Source organism: Phaethon aethereus, assembly GCF_964289735.1.
Source record: "Phaethon aethereus genome assembly, chromosome: 3".
Classification (NCBI taxonomy): domain Eukaryota; kingdom Metazoa; phylum Chordata; class Aves; order Phaethontiformes; family Phaethontidae; genus Phaethon; species Phaethon aethereus.
Genome location: NC_138576.1, coordinates 28,382,065 through 28,400,813, shown reverse-complemented (window position 1 = coordinate 28,400,813; position 18,749 = coordinate 28,382,065). Strand labels below are relative to the sequence as shown.

Genomic DNA, 18,749 nt, shown 5'->3' with positions numbered 1-18,749 from the left:
GAGTGTAATGAGAGGCAGCATGTGTTATATGGTATTGAAATCTGGTAGAGTTTTGATAACTAGGAGGTGGAAATAACACTCCCAGCTGAAAGGTTCTCAAGTTTTTTTATTTAAATTTTTGATATGTTCACCAAAACCTCATAAAACAGGGTGAGTATACTGCAAAACACTGGGCAATCATTCCCAAGAGACTTTCTTCCCAGTTGGCTGGCTTAGAAGTGAAGAACACTCGTAATTCCTCACTTAGCTTTTTTTTTTCCTCTTTTTCTGCCCCAAGTAGCTGTGAGATGTATTAACCTTTTACAATCTATAGTATCTTCTGAAGGAAGAAAGACTGAAAGTGAATGCTAATTAAAAAACATAAAATACAAGTGAAGAGGTTTTGGTATATTGTTAGTTAGTACACCACAACAAATGTGTTGATATAGGAACAAGACTTATGTTAGTGTCTCTAGCCTTGTTTTGTTTCTCTTAATTTTTAGAAAAAATGTTAGTTAGTCACTGTGATTTTTGTTTAAAAAAAAAATCTAAAAAATAGGAAGGAGAAGGCATTTCTGACCTAGGGAAAACTAAACATTTAACAGCTCTCTTTCTGATCTGATAGCTTTGGTTAAGTCTGACCTATAACCACTAAAGAAATATATTTTGGTTTAAAATGAATATAAATGCTTCACAATGTAACATTTTAAACAGCAATGTTAACTCATATCTTAAGTCCCATACTTTGGTTTTAAAGAGGAATGAAATGGCAGATTTAAGATGTTAAAATCACTAATTCATCTTTTAAAATAATACAGAGGAAGACTTCCAATATATAAACAACTACAAAAGATATACACAATCCTAACAGGGCAAGCCAGATTGCATTATATGCTTCATTTATAATCAGTGGAGGTTCTCCTGAGGAGCAGAAAGTCTACATGCTGACCAGGAAATTGCCTCAAGGTAACCAGTAGGAAATGTAAGACACCTAGCCATGCCTGCTCATCTCCCTCTGTTGCTGGTGTAGCACCAGGCTGCGTGTGCAAACATGGTGCTCCCATCTATTTAGAGCCTGGAGGAGGAGCAGAGGGCATTTCTGTGCAGCACTTTGTGGTAAAAGTGTGCGCTTGCGCTGTGCAAGATGAAAGCTATCCTCAGCCATGGAATACGTGGGCTCCCCTCTTCAAGTAGAGGGTAGTTGGCTTTCATCCGATGGGAGGTGAGCCGGATTGTGGGGGCTGTGAGGGATGTCTTGTGCAACTTACTGCTTCTTTTGTTTCTGTTGTTCCTCCAATGAGTATTTGATGTATAACATGTAAGCGCCTCCACTCTGCTCCTCTTCTGTGCAATTCAATGTGATCTTCTCTGGTGGGATACCCTAGTAGTTAGGGCACTAGTGTGGGAGAGAGGGACTGAACTCTGCTGTGCTCTGTGATAGCCAGATAGGCTGCCTAAGCTCAGGACAGGCCTTGGATGATACCATGGAAACTGTATGACTCGATATCGTTAACCAGCCAGATGCAACTTGCAGCCTTGGGCCAGCTCAGCAGGTTGCATGGATACCCCACCCACACAAACATACATGCCAACAGTCTTTATCTCTTCCATTCAGCCACATTAGTGCTAGATGTAGCCTAACTTGTTAAGCTGGTCTTTTTAAAAATAGCCATCTTATGATCCCTCTTGCTTTAGCAAATAAAAAGAGCACAGTTGCAAAAAGAATGTATCTTGAGAAGACATCTAAGAAGCAACTGTCTAATATGGAGACCATAGTTGAACTGAACTCCCATTGCCTCCAGTCTCTGAGAGGTGTGGTTATTTTCTGGACAACATACTTTCTAATGTATTATTACTCTTATTAGTCCCCAAATTTATGAACAGGAAAAAGTGGGTTGTAAAGCTAAGCAAATAATTCCAAGCGATGTAGTACTACTTGGAACTTAAGTTAGCCAGGCCATCCCAATCCTAGCCACTCTGTGTAAGAATAACATTTGACAGTATGGACAGAATAATTTAGATAGCATTTAGTAAAGCTAGTAATCAAGCTCATTTTACTGATGACAAAAATAGGCCATGCTGTCACTTGAGTAGTTTAATGGCTAGTCATCTAGCTTGCTGATGACAGGCTGTTTTGACAAGTACATTTTTTTGAGGGGCCAGCTGTCTAAAGGATAGAATAAATCAAGATTTATTTGAGCTTAATTTCAGCCTGGCTGTCCTTTTTAACATAGGTAGAGCTTTGTCGGAGTTTTGTTTCAGTGGAAGCTGTGTTAGACTTCTTGTGTTTACAGTCATGCAGATGGGAACTCTGAAGTGAGTGCTTGTGGGTGAAGCTGGCAGGACATTTTATAGCACTCTTCTAGGCCTAGCATATGCTGTCCTGCCACAAGTAATATGTCTGAACATTTGCAATTGCTCATACTTACTCTCAAGAAATCATGTTTTTCAGAAATACAGCTGCAAACACTTAAAATGGTAGAGTTTGCCCTTAATATTTAGGTCACATCACAAGACCTCAGATGTGGCCTCGTCTGTGCCAGCGATAGCAACGTAACATGACTTTCAGCTTCTGAGCTGACTCCCACTGTTATACCTATACTCCCCGTTTGTCTGTTATCTCTTATAACTGCATCAGGAATGACAGATCTAGATCAATGCATTCCCTGAAAAATGTGTGTTTTATGCTAGGGTATAGTAGCCAAATTCTTTTTGAAACATGTTCAAGATCTACTAAGGGTATAGAAATCTCCAACAGAAGTTTCTGTATTTTTCTTCGTAAGGCAGAAATCTTTAAAATAGAACACAGAAACTGGTATAGCCAGGTAGCCTTTATATGTGGAATGCAAACCTAAAGTTAATGTAATTCTACTGCATCTATAGCCATGCTGAGATTAATAGAAACGGGAACTAAGGAAAGAAAACTCCTGACTTTGTTACGTGGTAGTATGCAGAATGAAAATTTTTTTGGTATTTTTTTCTTATGTGTGAAGAATGTAATATCTCCTCCTCTCCCTTATTATACAGTTTTCCAAATCTCTTCCCTACCAACAAATTGGCTTTAGTGGAAGCGTTAGAGTGCAACACCTTGAGCAAGATGGCTTGTTAAATAGTCTTGTGTTCACTGTTGCCTCTCTTGTCTTTCTTTGCATAGGAAATTGTGAAAAAAAAAGACACAGAACTACTAGCCACTGTGTTATCTGTATACTGACAATGTTCCTTAGCGATCCTGTTCTTGGAAAAAATGCCTGGCAGACAATCATCATCATCATAATATAGGAAATAATGATATTTACTTATTAAAAATAATAATAATAATGATATTTACTTATTAAAATGTAAATGTAGCTGATTGTAATGAACTTTCTTCTTCAGTACAGTTTTACTCATATCACTGACTGTCTTTTCATAAACTGCCATATATAAATGAGCAAATATTTGAGAAAGAGGGAAATTCTGAAAAATTATATTTTCCCTATATATACCTGCTGCAACAAAATTTTCTTTCATTTTAGTTGCATACTTTTATGCCTCTAGCCACATGTACATTCTCATGAGAATCACTGAGGAGAGAAATATTAACACCACAGCTACCATATTTGAGTGAAAAATGTGAAATGAGTGAATGATGTCTAAAGAGGAGCATTTTTTATAAGTTTATCTAATATAGTTAGATGTGCAAATTTTAAGGTGTTGAAGTCCGCCTTCAAGAGTACAACAGCATCGGAAAGTAATTTTAACATGATTTCTGCACATTTAACTTGGTTAAGTTAGGTAGATATATGAGGAGGAAAGTAGCCACTTACCAGTGGAATAGGATGGGACTGTGAATAATAGAAAACTTGGTAAATGTTTCGAACTATTCATGTAAGAGTTTAAAATTCACTGTCAAAACTTTTGCAATAGAGAGTGGAGCGTAAGAGCTATGCTAGTCTGTTTAGGAGGAAAGCTACTATTCAACTTCCATAAAATAGCTCTAATTCTGTGCTTTTAGTGGTCATTTATCAACTGTATTTGCAGAGTTGTTTCTGATAACAACCATATTTGAGAATGCAGCATCATGTGTGAATACTTTGTCAGTCCTATTTCCTATTTCACAAATAGAAGGAGCAGCACAGTGTGTTTTTGTTGACTGACACAGATGATGACCACTGGCTGAGACATGTGGAAGTGAAATACAGCACACGTACGCACAAATGTGTTTTTCAATGATCACAATGATACGCTTTGCTTGGTGCACTTAATGTTATGTTGGTTGTACCAATTTTACTTAATAAGATGCCATTTACTCAAAATTTATACTTTGTATCTGCATTTATATAGTGAGTTATGAAATACTTCAGTTAGAAACAAACCTAAAAACTCTATAGTATATTTCTGCAATAGGTCTTGTGAAAAATATCTTTCTTTCTGAAAGTTTTACTTAGTTTATTTTTTAATCATCAGATTACTGTTGTATTTCTATTTTCAATCTCTCAGTAGATTAAAGCATAAAAATCCTGTTGTATTTCTGATGCTCAAAAGATCATGTGTTGTGTGGATTCGATACTTCTGAAAATGTTTCATAGAGTACTAAATAGTAATTCAAGTTTTATATTGCCTTAAACTAAGCACTGCTATAAAATAGTAGTCTCTTTGTAAGTAATATATTTAGAAGAATTTATTTCCTGTCAGTCTTTAAGAGAAAAGTGATCAGGAGAGGGGACTCAGCAAACTGGATGGTGTGAGTCTATCAAAATTCATAGCTTCAAGTCTAATATTCATGCTTTTCTACTAGTCTGAGATACCTTGATAGTAGCAGCTGAACTCTGAACATGATGGCCTGCCTTTCAAAGGTGTCAGCGTGAGAGTCGTAAGGGAAGTAAGGACTAGTATTTGCTCTGCAAATGATGTCTTGTGGGTCTCAAAAGAATACCTTATTTCTCTGTTGAAAATTCTGACTTTGACCTGTAAATACAATTATATATATAAAGTGAAGTGGTTAATCAGGTAGGGTTTTTTTTTTTCTACATAAACAGCTGATGCAGTAAGACTTTGGTAGGCATATGCCGTACATCATTATTTCTTTACAAGTAGGTTTGGTTAGTTGAATTAGTGTTTTAATGTTTGTTTCTTTATTTCTTCTTCTAATTTCTGAATTGTTGGAGTAGACTGGGCGGAGTCTTGCTAATGACTTTCTGATTGCTGGAGCTACTATAACAGATGTTAGTCTTGTTCCCACTTGAGGGGAGATGACAGCTTTGACAGCACAATACTTGCAATAATCCTTCTTTAATTACACAATGCTTGCTGTAAGCTCAGCCACATTTTTTAGACTGAAAGCAGGTTTTCCTGTCAATTATAACTTTTAGGTCCACTTTAGGTGTATATGTTTTTAACAGATTTTATTTGCAACCTAGGTTATCTTCTTGATTCTGACTGACAAGTTATTCTAACTAAATTCATTCCATCCTATATTTTCAGCAGAGTTAATTGCTATCAAGAAGATAAATATGAAAGTGGTGCTGTAAAGAAACAGGTAATTAAAGACTTTAGAACTTCAGGCAGACTAGTCTGACTACTCTTTTATTCCCAGATGACAAAAATGATAGAAGACATGACAGCATAGTTGCTGATCCAACTGTATTGAAGTCAATGGAAAGATTCCTATTGAATTCAGTCTGGACTGGGGCCACAATAAATGCTGTAATAAACTTGGACCCACAGACCTAATGCAACTTGGGAAATAATGCCTGCTTTTCTAAGTTGTAAAACTAACAGTTCTCTCCCATCTATTTCTCACTTTCTGTCTGTTCCTCACGATTTCTAATTTTTAAATTTCTGTCTTCACACACTATGCAATTACATCAATTATGTTAGTTTTCTATACGTATCTTTATTTTTGTTTTGTCTACAGAGACTTAGGAAAGTATTGTTTTTGGATTTTTTCACTTAGTACCTTTTCAAATTTGCTAACTTTGGAAAACAAGTGGAGAAAAAGTGGCATATCTTGCTGCCAGTTCTTTATGACTATTTTATAGATGCAATGTTAACAAAGGCAATTTCTTTAAAGATACAAGGAAATATGAAAGGAGCTGTAGTGGTAAAGCCTATTATGGACATGAATGGTGTGTGCTATAAATAGTTTTAAACAGTACTCAGAGTAGTCTGTTTTATACTTGTATGCTGTAGTGACCTTTTTATGGCTACACTGGCACTTTTCTTACTAATTCATGTGCTGATACAAGTTACATACCAGCGTTCCTCCTCCATTGCAGCTGGCTTGTAAACATAGTGATAGAAATACCGCTGACCAATATGCTGTAGCAATTTAAAATCTCCCTACTAACTTGCTGAGCTGTATGACAATAAACAGATGCATGTCATTTGTTAAAATGTCTCTTAATAATTTGTTAATCCTCTATACATTAAAACAATCTGTTAAAACAGTGTGATTCTGAAAGAATTGTCCTGCAGCAAACACTTGAAGGTGCAGCTTTGTTAAAGAGTGCAATTACTATCTTCTAAGCACAAAATTAGTGGTAGTGCTTATTTATTTGTATTCTGTGAGTGATTCCAATGACCTAGTCCTGTTTATACACAAAACCACGAACTCTTCTAAAGAGTAATTTCTTCTATGCATTAAAATAATTTTGAGTATTTATTGGAAATTTTCATGTCGAGACTTTGAGCTTGATATTATACTTATTAGTCATCTGTACTAGAAAGTGAGCTTTAATTCCCAGATGGAGTGCTTTGGCATAAGTTTATACTGTCTGTAGAGTAAGAGCTGTGACACACATTGTTCCACCTGTGGTTTTTCCCACTGAGGGAATGGTCATATTCACTTGATACTGCAGCTTCAGCCTTCAGCTGTTATGTTTGCAGCTTGGCTAGGATGGAGTCTAGAGGTCCGGTACAGAACTAAGAGTGAATCATCTTGGCAGTATGGATGTATACGGTACACATCAGATGTCCCCTCTCATGGCAGTATTACTCAAAAATACATATAAATGTTTGCCCATTGAAACGCTTGTGCATTTAGAATTTCACATCAGTTGCAGACCGCAATATGCACAGGATTACAAACTTCACTACCTTTTTTCTGAGTACCAGAACTTAGATTTTCTTAGTATTAATATTACAGTGGACCTTTCTATAGAAATGGTTTATCAGTATTTGAACATTATAGCTATACAATTTGACTTTTAATGTATTTTTAAGTGGGAGAAAGTCAGTTTACTATAAGCATGCTTTACAGAAGCATTTCTGATGAGGTTTTATTATGTTATTTTGAGCAAATAATGTACAGATACATTTCAAGTATATTAGCTAACATACTACTACTTGGACTGAAAAAAAGACATTCTAAGAAATTGCTGGACTTGATCAAGTGGAGATTTTTGAGGAGTTGAATGGTCAATTCCACACAACTGTAAATTGATGCTGTATTCTTTATCAGAAATTTCTTTACTCCCAAATCTCAGTTAAAAATGTTGAATTGGCTTAGATTAAAGAATCAAAACTATATAATCTCTGTGTGAGTGTGTGTGTGAATCAGTTTGGCTCTGTCTGGGTAGCTGCTCTGATTTAAAAAGTTTAGATGTTCTTTAATCATTCTTTACTTTTTCTGTAAGTTTACTAAATTATGTGTTTGCTTAAGTGTTTAATTTAATTTGATCTGATCTAATACTTTCCAGGCTTAATGAGTTAATTCATCCTGCTGAGAAGAGAATAACCACTAAAGATCTTGCAAGTTGTATAGTAAAACTGGTATAAAATAGGTATGCCTGGAGTAGTTAACATTCACTTCCTTTGACGTGTGATACTTAAAAAAGGACTCATTTACGTTTCTTTTGGATCCACCTGATGTCAGTAATACTTAGGGCATTCCTAACGTCTGTGCTAATTTCATACATCCAAGAAAGGCTTTTCTGAAGTAGTAAATGCTTGAAGAGAATGTTTGGACTGTTACATGTTGTGTATTGGGCTGACATCTGCCATTTTAGTACCAGGAAAGCTGGTGTTTATACTTCCAGTAAATAATATTTCACATGTGCTGATTAATCTTGAAACAGCAACGTCTCTCCATTATTCTTGCCTTACAGTTTTCTTCTTAACTCCCACAGTGTTCAGGGAACACTTCAAGACACTGTCAAATCCTTCAGTAATATAGGTAACACATTGGAAATTACCTTTTTAACAAAATTGATTTTGTGTATTCCTCGACAGAAACATTATGCTTAGGACCAGAAAAATAAATAGATGCATAATGAAATACTTACGAATTTGAATGAACTTCTGACAGCCAAAGTACCCAACAGTCCCTATTGGGTGGCAGTATCATCACATGATTTTGGCCTGACTTAGGCATATATGTATCACCTTTTAAGCAAAACATGATATGACAAAGTATTTTAAATCATTGAAGTAACATTTTTGCAGTTTATTGGGAAGAAAAAGCAAAAAATGAAAAAACATTCTTTTGTAAAGGAGAAAATATTTGACAACCAGTGGAGTAAACGTCCCTTTTGTGGATTGTGGTAGAGGAGTTACAAGTAAGTAATATGCAAGATTTTATTTTCTCTTTGTGTTTGAATATTTTGCAGCAATGCCAGCTAATAGAATTAAAAATATTTTTAGTAACAATAAATGGTCATTTAGACAGTAGATTTTATGCAAAAATACAAGGCATAGAACATATTAATTTAGTTTACCAGATTATAAATAAGAATGTCAATTTTTCATTGCTTTCATCTGTAATTCACAGCAGTTGTGTTCAAGGTTATTGCTCAGCAGCTTGTGTTCAATCACACAGAAAGTGTCATGTATGTTAGATTATGTGACTAGAGACTGTGAAATGCATGAATATGTAATTAATATGTTAATGTTCTAAGTGGCAAGTCACTGAGCTTGCCACTAAGCTTCACTAAATGAAAGAGCTTACTGTGCTCTTTCATTTTGTCAGGTCTCAGAAGCAATCTATGAAAAATCAAGATGGATCTGGATTTTTTGGCATTGTTTTAACATATGCTGCAAAATGGAAATGTTTTGAATCTTCAAATATTTGTCAGACAATAAAGTTTTAGCTCTAAGATTATCACTTATGGTAAATAAAAGCAGAGTGTGTGTAGGGTTTTCTTCCCCCCATTTATGGTGTATGAATGCAAAATTCAGACCAAACTTTTTATACTGTACATTGGTAATTCCATGTAGTCACAGGCCACGCTATAGGATCTAAGGCTTCACAGTGCAATTTCTGTTCGTGTGTACAATTTCATATTTCTTTTTTAGGTACACACATTATTGATTATCACTGGTTTATATCATTGCATTTTAACATAACAGTAATATAAAGTGCGATTTGAATCTTAATAGTATGGCTCAAGGACAAATTCCTAGATGTATTCAAAAGTTGCTCCGCAGAGCACAGGGATGTGGTGTTTCAGGTTTCTAGGGAAAGCACCCTCTTCTTGATGTGAATTGTGTCTCTGGTAATGTTCATGCTAGAGAATAATCAGAAGAAGAGACGTTTAAGTGCCTTTAACACATCCCCTAAATATTTCTATCTTCGTTTCCTTATACACTATCAATACTAGGAACTAATATTCTGTTTTACAACGTAGGTAAATATCTGCTGGAGTTTCCAGTGACTCTGGAGACCAAACAGAAACATCCCTCAACTGATTGCTATACTTAGAAACCAAATGTAGGCAGTAGGCTATGAATGAAGAAGACATTCAGTTAGAATGTAGCAGCCATAAATATTTATTATTTCAGTTGATTTCACTTACACATTGCTATTCTGTGCTTCTCAACATGTTTATGGTGAGTTACTTAACCACAAGTAGAAAGAGAATTACCAAAAGGATGTTTGACTTTCCTTCTTTGGATCCAACTTCAACAGGGTAGTCACAGGGTAGCCAGTTTTCTTGCTTTTCTTGCTTTTCATTCTTGTTCAACATATGGGACAAGCCAGAGCAAAGATTTGCCATACCTATGTCCTCAGAAGGTCTGAGTCACAGCCTCCTCCAGAACTGTGGTCAGGGTGGTGATATGAAGCAGTCTAGCTGTAACTCCTTCATGTCTCTTAGTGCTGCACCCGGGCATCTCATCTACAGTCTGTACTCTGATAATTACCTAGAATGTTTTTAATTTCACCTAATATAGTTAAATAGATGTATTTAGTCCATCTCTGTGTTATGGTTCTTCTCTGATATGAAACTTATATCTGCATAGGATTATTCATCCTATCATGAAATAATTGTTTCGAATAGAAGGGGTCATTTTCTTCTAATGTTGCCTGTTTCTTTTAACTGGCTTAGACAGTTTAGATTTTTAGATTAGTTAAAGTTAGTTGAATTGAACCCTTCCAGAAAATGTGAAAGAGAAAAACAAGAAAACAATTTAAAGCAGGACTTAAGTTATTTTTGTGTTGAAGCGGTAGCTAGGCTGTTTCTTGTTATGCTTGTTCTTCCATGTGTCCTTCATGATCAACAGCATTGCATTATTCTTGTGCTGTATATTCAGTTAAGATCATGCCAATTGTTCAAGACAGATTGCCACATTGTAATGTAGAAATAGGAAGAGATATAGTGAAGTGAAATAAGGGAGATCTGCAGTACTTCTGAGCCTTAAAAATCCTTTCATCAGAGAACCCACGTTAGTATTGCTTATACTTAATATTCTTGCTATAAAGGAGGTGATAAAGATAGCTTTATAATTGAGATCAGTTGGCTCACCTCTGTTCAGGAAGCAATGAAGAGAGTCCCTGTCCACAACGAGCTTTAAGCCTGAAATTGAGAAGCTGATACTCAAGTCTCAGGCACTCAGGTATATACAGTGCTAGCAAATTTGGGGAAATGTGGTGCAGTTAGTGTATTCATTTTTGTCGTCTTTACGTATTAAAATTACACTGAATTGAAGCTATGGAAGTTCTTGTCTGAATACAGGCTGGCTTCCCATCCATAATGGGACAAAAAACTAAGCAATCTTTATTCAGAGTGAATTTAAATCCATTTAAATTAGGTCTAATTAATGGTTCTGCTAAGATTAAAATACCATGATGTTATAAGATCTCTCCTTCCCAAACTGAAAAAAACCTCCATGATAAAAATACATCCTTTTTCATTTGTACCACATGTTGTTGTATTGGAAATCTTCATTATTACATATTCAGATACATAATTTTAAAATATTGTATATTTGTGCTTAGACATTGTTCTAAAAAGATTAAATATCACGAATCAAAGAGTACTCTGGGCTAATGAAGCTCAAGGAATGCTTATGAGATCCTGTTCTTAGGTCAAGCCTAAAAAAAATTCGACTTTAGGCTTTTGATGCATTTTACTTGTATTGGACCAATATGGAAAAAATTACTACAGGACCAGGAAAACCAAGGTTATTGAATTCACTAAGACCAAGAATGAAGAAATGTACTACAGAAATATTAACCCATTTTAGAAAGAACCTTTGACTCTTACTGTGCAAATTAATTTTTGCTTTAGTAATTAGTTTTAGTAATTTAATTTAGTCTTAGTGATTGCTATGTCAGTCGAGGTGTGATTTTCCTTCTTTGTACTCTGGAAGGGTTTGATCCCTTTTTCTGCACCAACTTCTCCTAGCTGTTTCTTAAACACAGATAAGAACTGCCAAGCAGACTCAGAGTAAAGGAATTATCACAGAACTTTTTCTCTGACAATGGATACGAGTATGTAGAAAATGATTATTATTTTTTTGCCTGTTATTTACTGCCAGATTCTGTTTGTCAGAGCTTTTGGGACTTCCTTAGCCAAAAATGCATGCTGGCCCATTCTGCTTAATAGCCAGCAATGGACCAATTTTCTAGTAATTTTACAGTCCTTTTTGGAACACAGTTTTACTGTTTTCCTTTGCTACATCCTGTGACAAACTTCACAGTATGCACCATATGGAAAAAATGCATGATTTGTTGTTAAACCTACTCACTGCTAATTTAACTGAGTTTAATTTCCTTGCTCGGGAAAGGAGGATGGCTTCATTCTTCTGCGTCGCTGCGACCTGTGTGAACCGAACTGTGATTCTTGTAGAGTCAGGCAGCCGGGCGTGTTGCACGCAAGGAGCAGGGCAGCGGTCAGTGCCCTTTGAGGACGCTCTGCCATCCTCAGCCTGCCCTCTCAGATGCATGCAAGGTGCTCAAATTGTGTGACCCATAAGCTTTTCTCTATGATGTAAGTAGTGGAGAAGTTTAAAAACGTTTTGAAGGCATGTAACTGCGTGGATACCAGTGTGTTTGGATGTAAATGTCAAACACGGGTCAGTTTGTCAGCTGTTAGAAGTCCGTGTAAACTTTTTAGACTGTGGATGTTGGTTTGCACAGTCCATAAGGCTGGTGCCTGGCATGTCAGGCAGAGGAGGACATCGTGGTGTCTCCTAAAGGGCTGGGGACTCGGGTTTTGTCTGGCCACCTTTAGATCCTCAAAGATTTGACAAGTCTGTTACTCATATTATTTTGAAGGCTATTTACAAGAAACAGTAACACTGGTTTCAGCCTGTGACAGGATATACACAGTTTTCATTTTCTATTAGTATTTCCAGCTTTCAAATGATAGTTTTCCAGGATCTGTATTGTTGGCAATGCAACAGGGGTCATCGTGTTCCACATTTAACATATGTGTGTTATATTTTTAATAACTGACTTGCCAAAAAAAGTGTTCACAAACTCTGGTCTTATAACTGCAAAGATCTTGGTAATGCTTTTTCCTTTCCTGCATTTAATGTAAAGCTGCTATGCTAGTCGGGTGGATGCTCATTATGTCTGTGGGAATGCTTGCTTCTTTGTACTTAGCCCGTTTTTCTTTGTCATCAATTCCAACTACTCAGTGGTAGCAGATTCAGCTTAATTGAAATTCTTTTATGTATATTTTCCTACGTTTCCCAATAGAAAGTTTTATCCATTATCCAAACTGGGTTTGTGTCTTTCATTCTATTAGGATTATCAAGGATTTGCTGTAATCTTTTAAAAAGTATCTGGACTTCTGTACTTTTATCCAAATTATAGTACTTTGATACTATAATACAAGGCTTGACTTGATACTATAGTACAATTGCTTGATACTAAAGTACAAGGCTTGACTTGTACTTTTTTTACATAACTTCAGTAAATCTCTCATGTATCATCAAGTATGCTTTTTCTGGTAAGGATCAGTAATATGTAAATAGTCGTATTTTTCAGGTGTGTAAAGGGATCATGGGAACATCTGGGTAGATAGATATTTTTTGTAAATCTTGTTCTATTGCTATAATTCATGTAATGTCCTTTAGTGTCTTCCCAGAATCAGAATTGCGGATTTTTCAGAGTGGAAGGAGCCATTTGACTGAAACATAGTTCAGAAAACTCATGTACACTAGAAAAAACATCTTTTTATCAGTAGCCATGACTTTTATCTGTTTCAAATCTGATCCTTCAGCTGACCTTGATTAACAGTTACCCCGCTGAAGAAATAGTAGGGTCAAAATTAGCACCATTCTGGCAATCTTCTTAAAAACCCTATGGCCTTTTTAAAACTGAAATTCTGATTACAGTTTCTCAGTGCCTGGCTGGAAGTCTTTTTTGAGGCTTTTGTTGCTGTCTGAATGATGAATGATCATTAGTTTGAATTTTTGTTGTGAAGGTGGAAAACAGCCTAGAATGGGACCACCAAGCAAAAGTTTCTAAATGTTACTTAATGGATCATTGTTTTTAAATTGGTATAATTTAAAAAAGGTGGAGTCACAGCAAAATTAACCTCCTGACCATCATCATAAAAGAATAAAATATGAAAGCAGATACTGTGATAGTGATTTGTCCTAGACAGTATTTATCAAATGTTTGACACATTGCAAAAAAAAAGTCCAGAGGTACTCTATTCAGTGTGGAGCTTGTTTAAAGCAGTGTATTGAAAGAGTACAGTTTTGTATACCTACCCTAAGAAAATAAGATAATAATAAGATAATTATACTAATGCTCTCTTCATCTACTTGGGGGAATTGACTACAAAAGAGTTTGCTCATAGCAGAGCAACTTTTGGAGATATTCTATAATTTTGCATCTTCCAGAAATAGAATTTTATGACAATGGATATGTTATCTGCGGTCTAGAAACTCCTACTTTCCATACTAGGGCTATCAGCCAGTACCAAAGAATAAATTCCTACCAGTCTCTGAAGAGATGGGGAATATTAAAGATAGCAGCAGAATATAAAGAATAGAATAGGCCAATAAATATTCATTTTAGGAGTGAAATAGTTTTTGTTTTGTTTTGTTTTGCAAAATAGTTTCTTCTGCTGTTCACAAGCATAAAGTTAAGTATGAGGGAGATACAAGTAATCCATAATACTAGCTAGAAAAAGTGGGAAAAATATTTTGAGAAATGTAGATTGTGGCTTAAGTAAAAATGCTTACACCTAGTTCATCTGTATATAAGGCCTCAGGCAATTTACTTAATGCATTTTTTGTGGGCCTGCATGGAAAAAAATCCAGCTGTTTAATATCATACAAAACAAAAATAGACACTTCATGATTAATGAAAGCTACGACAAGGATTTTCCAGGGATTTTTAAACCATGTTCCTTTTACAGTTAAATCCATTGTATCTGCCAGGTATTATCAGAGAATGGAAGATGTATTTAATTTGCTAAAACTGGGATAAAATAGAGTATTTGTACGGAATTGTAGAAGTGTCATCATTGAAGCTCATCATCACAATAGAAACAAATTCATGCTTTTGGGTGTTCTGAAGTCCCAGCTGTGGGGGCTGCAGCTGAGGAGGACATCAGGTGATTTAGTTGTCTACGCAGATGAGCGTCATTCTGTGATGAAGCTGTGAGACCCATGGCTAAGCGCTGCTATTTCTTGCAAGTGAAGCATACCCATAGCTCCTTTTACCTTTGAATATCCTTGTTTACACTTATACGTCTTGTGATTCCTAGCCAATGCGAAGACTTGTGTCAGAAGCTTTTGCTGTCTGAGCCTATAGAGACCTATCACACCAGGCATATACAAACAAGCAAAGAAAAGGGGGAAAAAAAAAGAGGTAATTTGGTAATTTTTGCTGCACAGAATGAGACATCAAGGTGCATGGGATTTGGTTGCCTAGGCATTGGTACCGAGAGGCATTTGAGGTGTACGAGGGCAACTGCAACATCTGGCATGTATGACGGTTCTTAGAGCAGACTGACATCTTTTTCAAAGGTTAAATGAGCTATCCCACAGCACCTTCAGTGACATCAAAGATTATTTCAGTTACCTACATGGCATTCAAGTGTCACTTTAGGACCTGGCGGTACCCTGCAAAGCCTCCACAGGTCTGTAACAAAAGTTTAGAAAGCTGACAGGCTTCTCAGTACACGTAGGTAACACAGAGCAGAAGATAAGTGATTAAACAGGCAAAGGAGGCTGAACAAAGGGTAAAGACAACAGACTCTCAACAAATAAAAAATGTTGGTTAGCTGCCAGGCTGATACATGACCACATTAGTTTTTAGGCACAAACTCAGCAGTGCATGATAAAACTGCAGTTGAGAATCTTTAGACACCAAAGAATTACATTTACTAGGCTATCTTGCTGGCTTTAAATTTCATGTGATTATAGCACTTGCTGATAAAGGCTAAAATAATGAATAATATTACAGGCTTTTATGGGGTAAGGGAAGACTTCCCATTTAAGGGAAAAATTCAGAGAAAGGAGGAAGGCATTTGAATGAAATGAAGGCAATTGAGAAAGTCAAATTGATGATGCTGAAGGAACTAAGGCAGTGGTAAGGATTGCCATAAACTTAATTTTTAAATATGAAGAAACATTGAATAAACCTTGCATGAAATTTGAGGTAAAAGAAGGGGAACAAATTAACTGGATTAGAAGCGTAAGATGGTCAGCTCTTGTAAGGACAGAGATCACTAAAGCGTGGTAGATGCTTTGTTTTTTAGCTGTTCTGGATAGAAATGTAATGCTATGTTTTATTGGTATTATAACTGCATAAATGATAAATACAAACCATTTAAAATAAGTTTTATGGAAAGACAAAGCAAAATCTGGAATTACAACCCCTTTTTTCTTATTGCATATGAACAAAATGTTGCTTGATAGCTTTGCAAAGGACATCCCCAAAGGCAATTTTTTCCCGTAGGCCAGTGAATCATATATTATTCCATAGCATTGATTCTCTTGCTCCCAGTGGGCGGCATTTTTCCCATTTGTAGTAGTTCCAAACATTGTGTTTCCCTTGGTGGCAGAAAAATTGCATGATGAATCTGTTTCGTATTAAGTTTTGATTAAACACAGGTGTGTGTGATAATTTTAGTTACAATATACTCTTTACAAAAATTATATTTTTATCTTACAAACGGAGTAAAACTACGTGCTTCGCCTCATGCTTTAAAGTAAGTGTACATTTTTTGATAATTAAAGTAAGGTTTCTATAATAGTTTAGTTGGTGTTATGTCACCCTATTAAACATACCTTCCTGTTAAAAGTGCTTTATTACTCATGATGGACAAAAAAATTGCTCAGATTCTGAGGATTTGTACTGCATGTGAAATCTCTGTTTAGGAACAAGACACATTTCCAAAGCATGGTTTGGCTTTTGACTTAGAAGTTAGGGAAGAAACTCAGGATATTGTAGCTACTTTTTAACCTTGTCTTCTGGCAAGGTGCAAATAATTCTAATTGGCATAACCAGAGATTATCCATGTAAAAGTAAGCAATAGATTGGGAATAGATAACGAGAAGGAAACCAAATTTAATTTTTTAGGCATCCTGGAGCTGATCCTACAGAAATTAGTCTTTGTAATTACTGAACCATGGAAGCTCTACAGAAGAATAACTCTCATGGGCAAAACACATTCTTTATGACCAAATTAGCCAGTTCATCCTCTTTCTTTGGTGCCAACTGACATGTGGACAATAACTGAAAATCTCCACCCCGTGTACTCTGGGAATCACTCACATTAGCATAAGTGATAGATCCATTCTTAGCTGAGTGAGTGTCAATGAACCATAAGAGAATTTTAAGGGTCTGGACTAGTTCCCACTAAAATAAGAGCCTAAGTTCTGTGTACTTCAGTAGTGCAGAGTTAATCAGAAGAAAAAGAGTCAAAAAAAGGTAAATATGACTTAGTTTTACAATTGTTGTTCTTTGAGTTTTATCCTTCTTTGCCACTGATATGAAGGTGAAGTTAAATGTCTTGTATCAGCAATTTCTTTTAGCCAAAAAAGTTCAACACAGCTCAGTGAGACGTGTGGTTTCTTCTTTTAGCCATGCTTATATAATGGTAAATAATTCGCTGGGTTGGCTAAGTATGTGGAACCATCTTCTCTCAGCCCTGCAAATAACATAGAAACATAATGATGGAAAGCTTTGGTACATCAGCCTAGTGGGAGGTTTTTTTTTCAACATATATGAAATTCTGTTTTATATTACAGGTACAGATATTTATAGTTTAATTTTATATTTTACAGCTACGGAAGTTAGCTGTTAAATAATTATACTGAGAACTCATGGAGCTTCCTAAATGTGATAAATATGCCCTGTTTCTCTTTATTTGTGCAAAAGATCTAAGATGGTTTTGGACAAAAGTTTAGCAAGAAGACATACACAATGCAAAATAGAAGTCTTAGAATAAGACATTGTTTTCCAGTTCTTTTTATTATATTGTCACTGAAATCGGGAATAAACCTCATAACACCAATGTAGTGTTAAAAGGCAGGCATTCTTTATTCACAGCGCCGGGAACACGGGGGATAGCTCCTCCTAAATCGTGTTCGTCGATCAGTTAAAAAATCAAACATTTATAGGCAAGATTAATACATATTCATCAAGTTTCCATACAATGATTGGTTAAATATTCCTCGCCTCACACGTAAATGACCACACATGCTCACTGTAATTTCTTGAGATTTTACTTCCTTAATCTTTTGAGTCGGAGGGTTTCTTGAGTGGGTAGTCTCTGAGTCGGTGGTCGCGATCTCCCCCTGCCGGAATTACCTTTCCTACAAAGTTCACTTAAACTTGGCAACACTAAATAGATCTTCATGGGCTGTTGGTCCAATATGCAATCATTCACCCCACAGTCCTTTGTTTTAAGACAAGACTATAGAATGAATAATTACCCACCCACCGGACCGTAGAACTGACCAAGGTGTTCCTTCTTTCTGACTACTTGTTATTAGAACAAAACATAATATCATGATCACAATGTTACATTTAACTCCTTGATAATTAAATCAGGATGGGAAGGGTTAGGTGGGTTCTCCAGCAGCATTGCTGGTGCGTAATGTTCTTATAGTTACAACTTGCTACAAATTCACAAACCTATTTTCTAACCCCATTTTATTTTAATTCCCTACCACCTTGGTTACAATATCCTTTGATCGCTGCTTTTAATGATAGGTACACTGGAATTTTGATGACCTGTAAAATGCTTAGGATGTCATAGTTAACTCATGTGCCATTGACCAATGAACTGTGTCTGCTTGATGGGGTCATTATTAACTAGAAGCTGGGTGTAAATTGCAAAACAATTGAGCTATCTTTTCCAAGCCAACGTTGCACAGATGTAATCCATATGGAAGCTATCATGTTATTCCTGATGATCGCTACATTCACATTATTTTTTTTTTCCCACAGAATGCATTTGCTTTGGTGATGTCCAGAACAGTCCTCTTGTTTTCACTGCAGCATATTAATTTCAATATTAGATTGAAATGTAAAGTCTGTTAGCCAAATTGTTGCTGCAGATTAATGATGGTACAAGTGAGAACAGTGTCTGTCCAAT

The 18,749-nt window shown here is 35.9% G+C and overlaps 1 protein-coding gene across 2 annotated transcripts in view; it reads left to right on the top strand.

Moving 5' to 3' along the window:
* COL21A1 (collagen type XXI alpha 1 chain) overlaps nt 1-18,749 on the top strand; it is a gene marked incomplete at its 5' end in the record, with an annotated part of 91,903 nt that overhangs the window by 43,721 nt on the left and 29,433 nt on the right. The gene's annotated exons all lie outside the window — the stretch shown is intronic.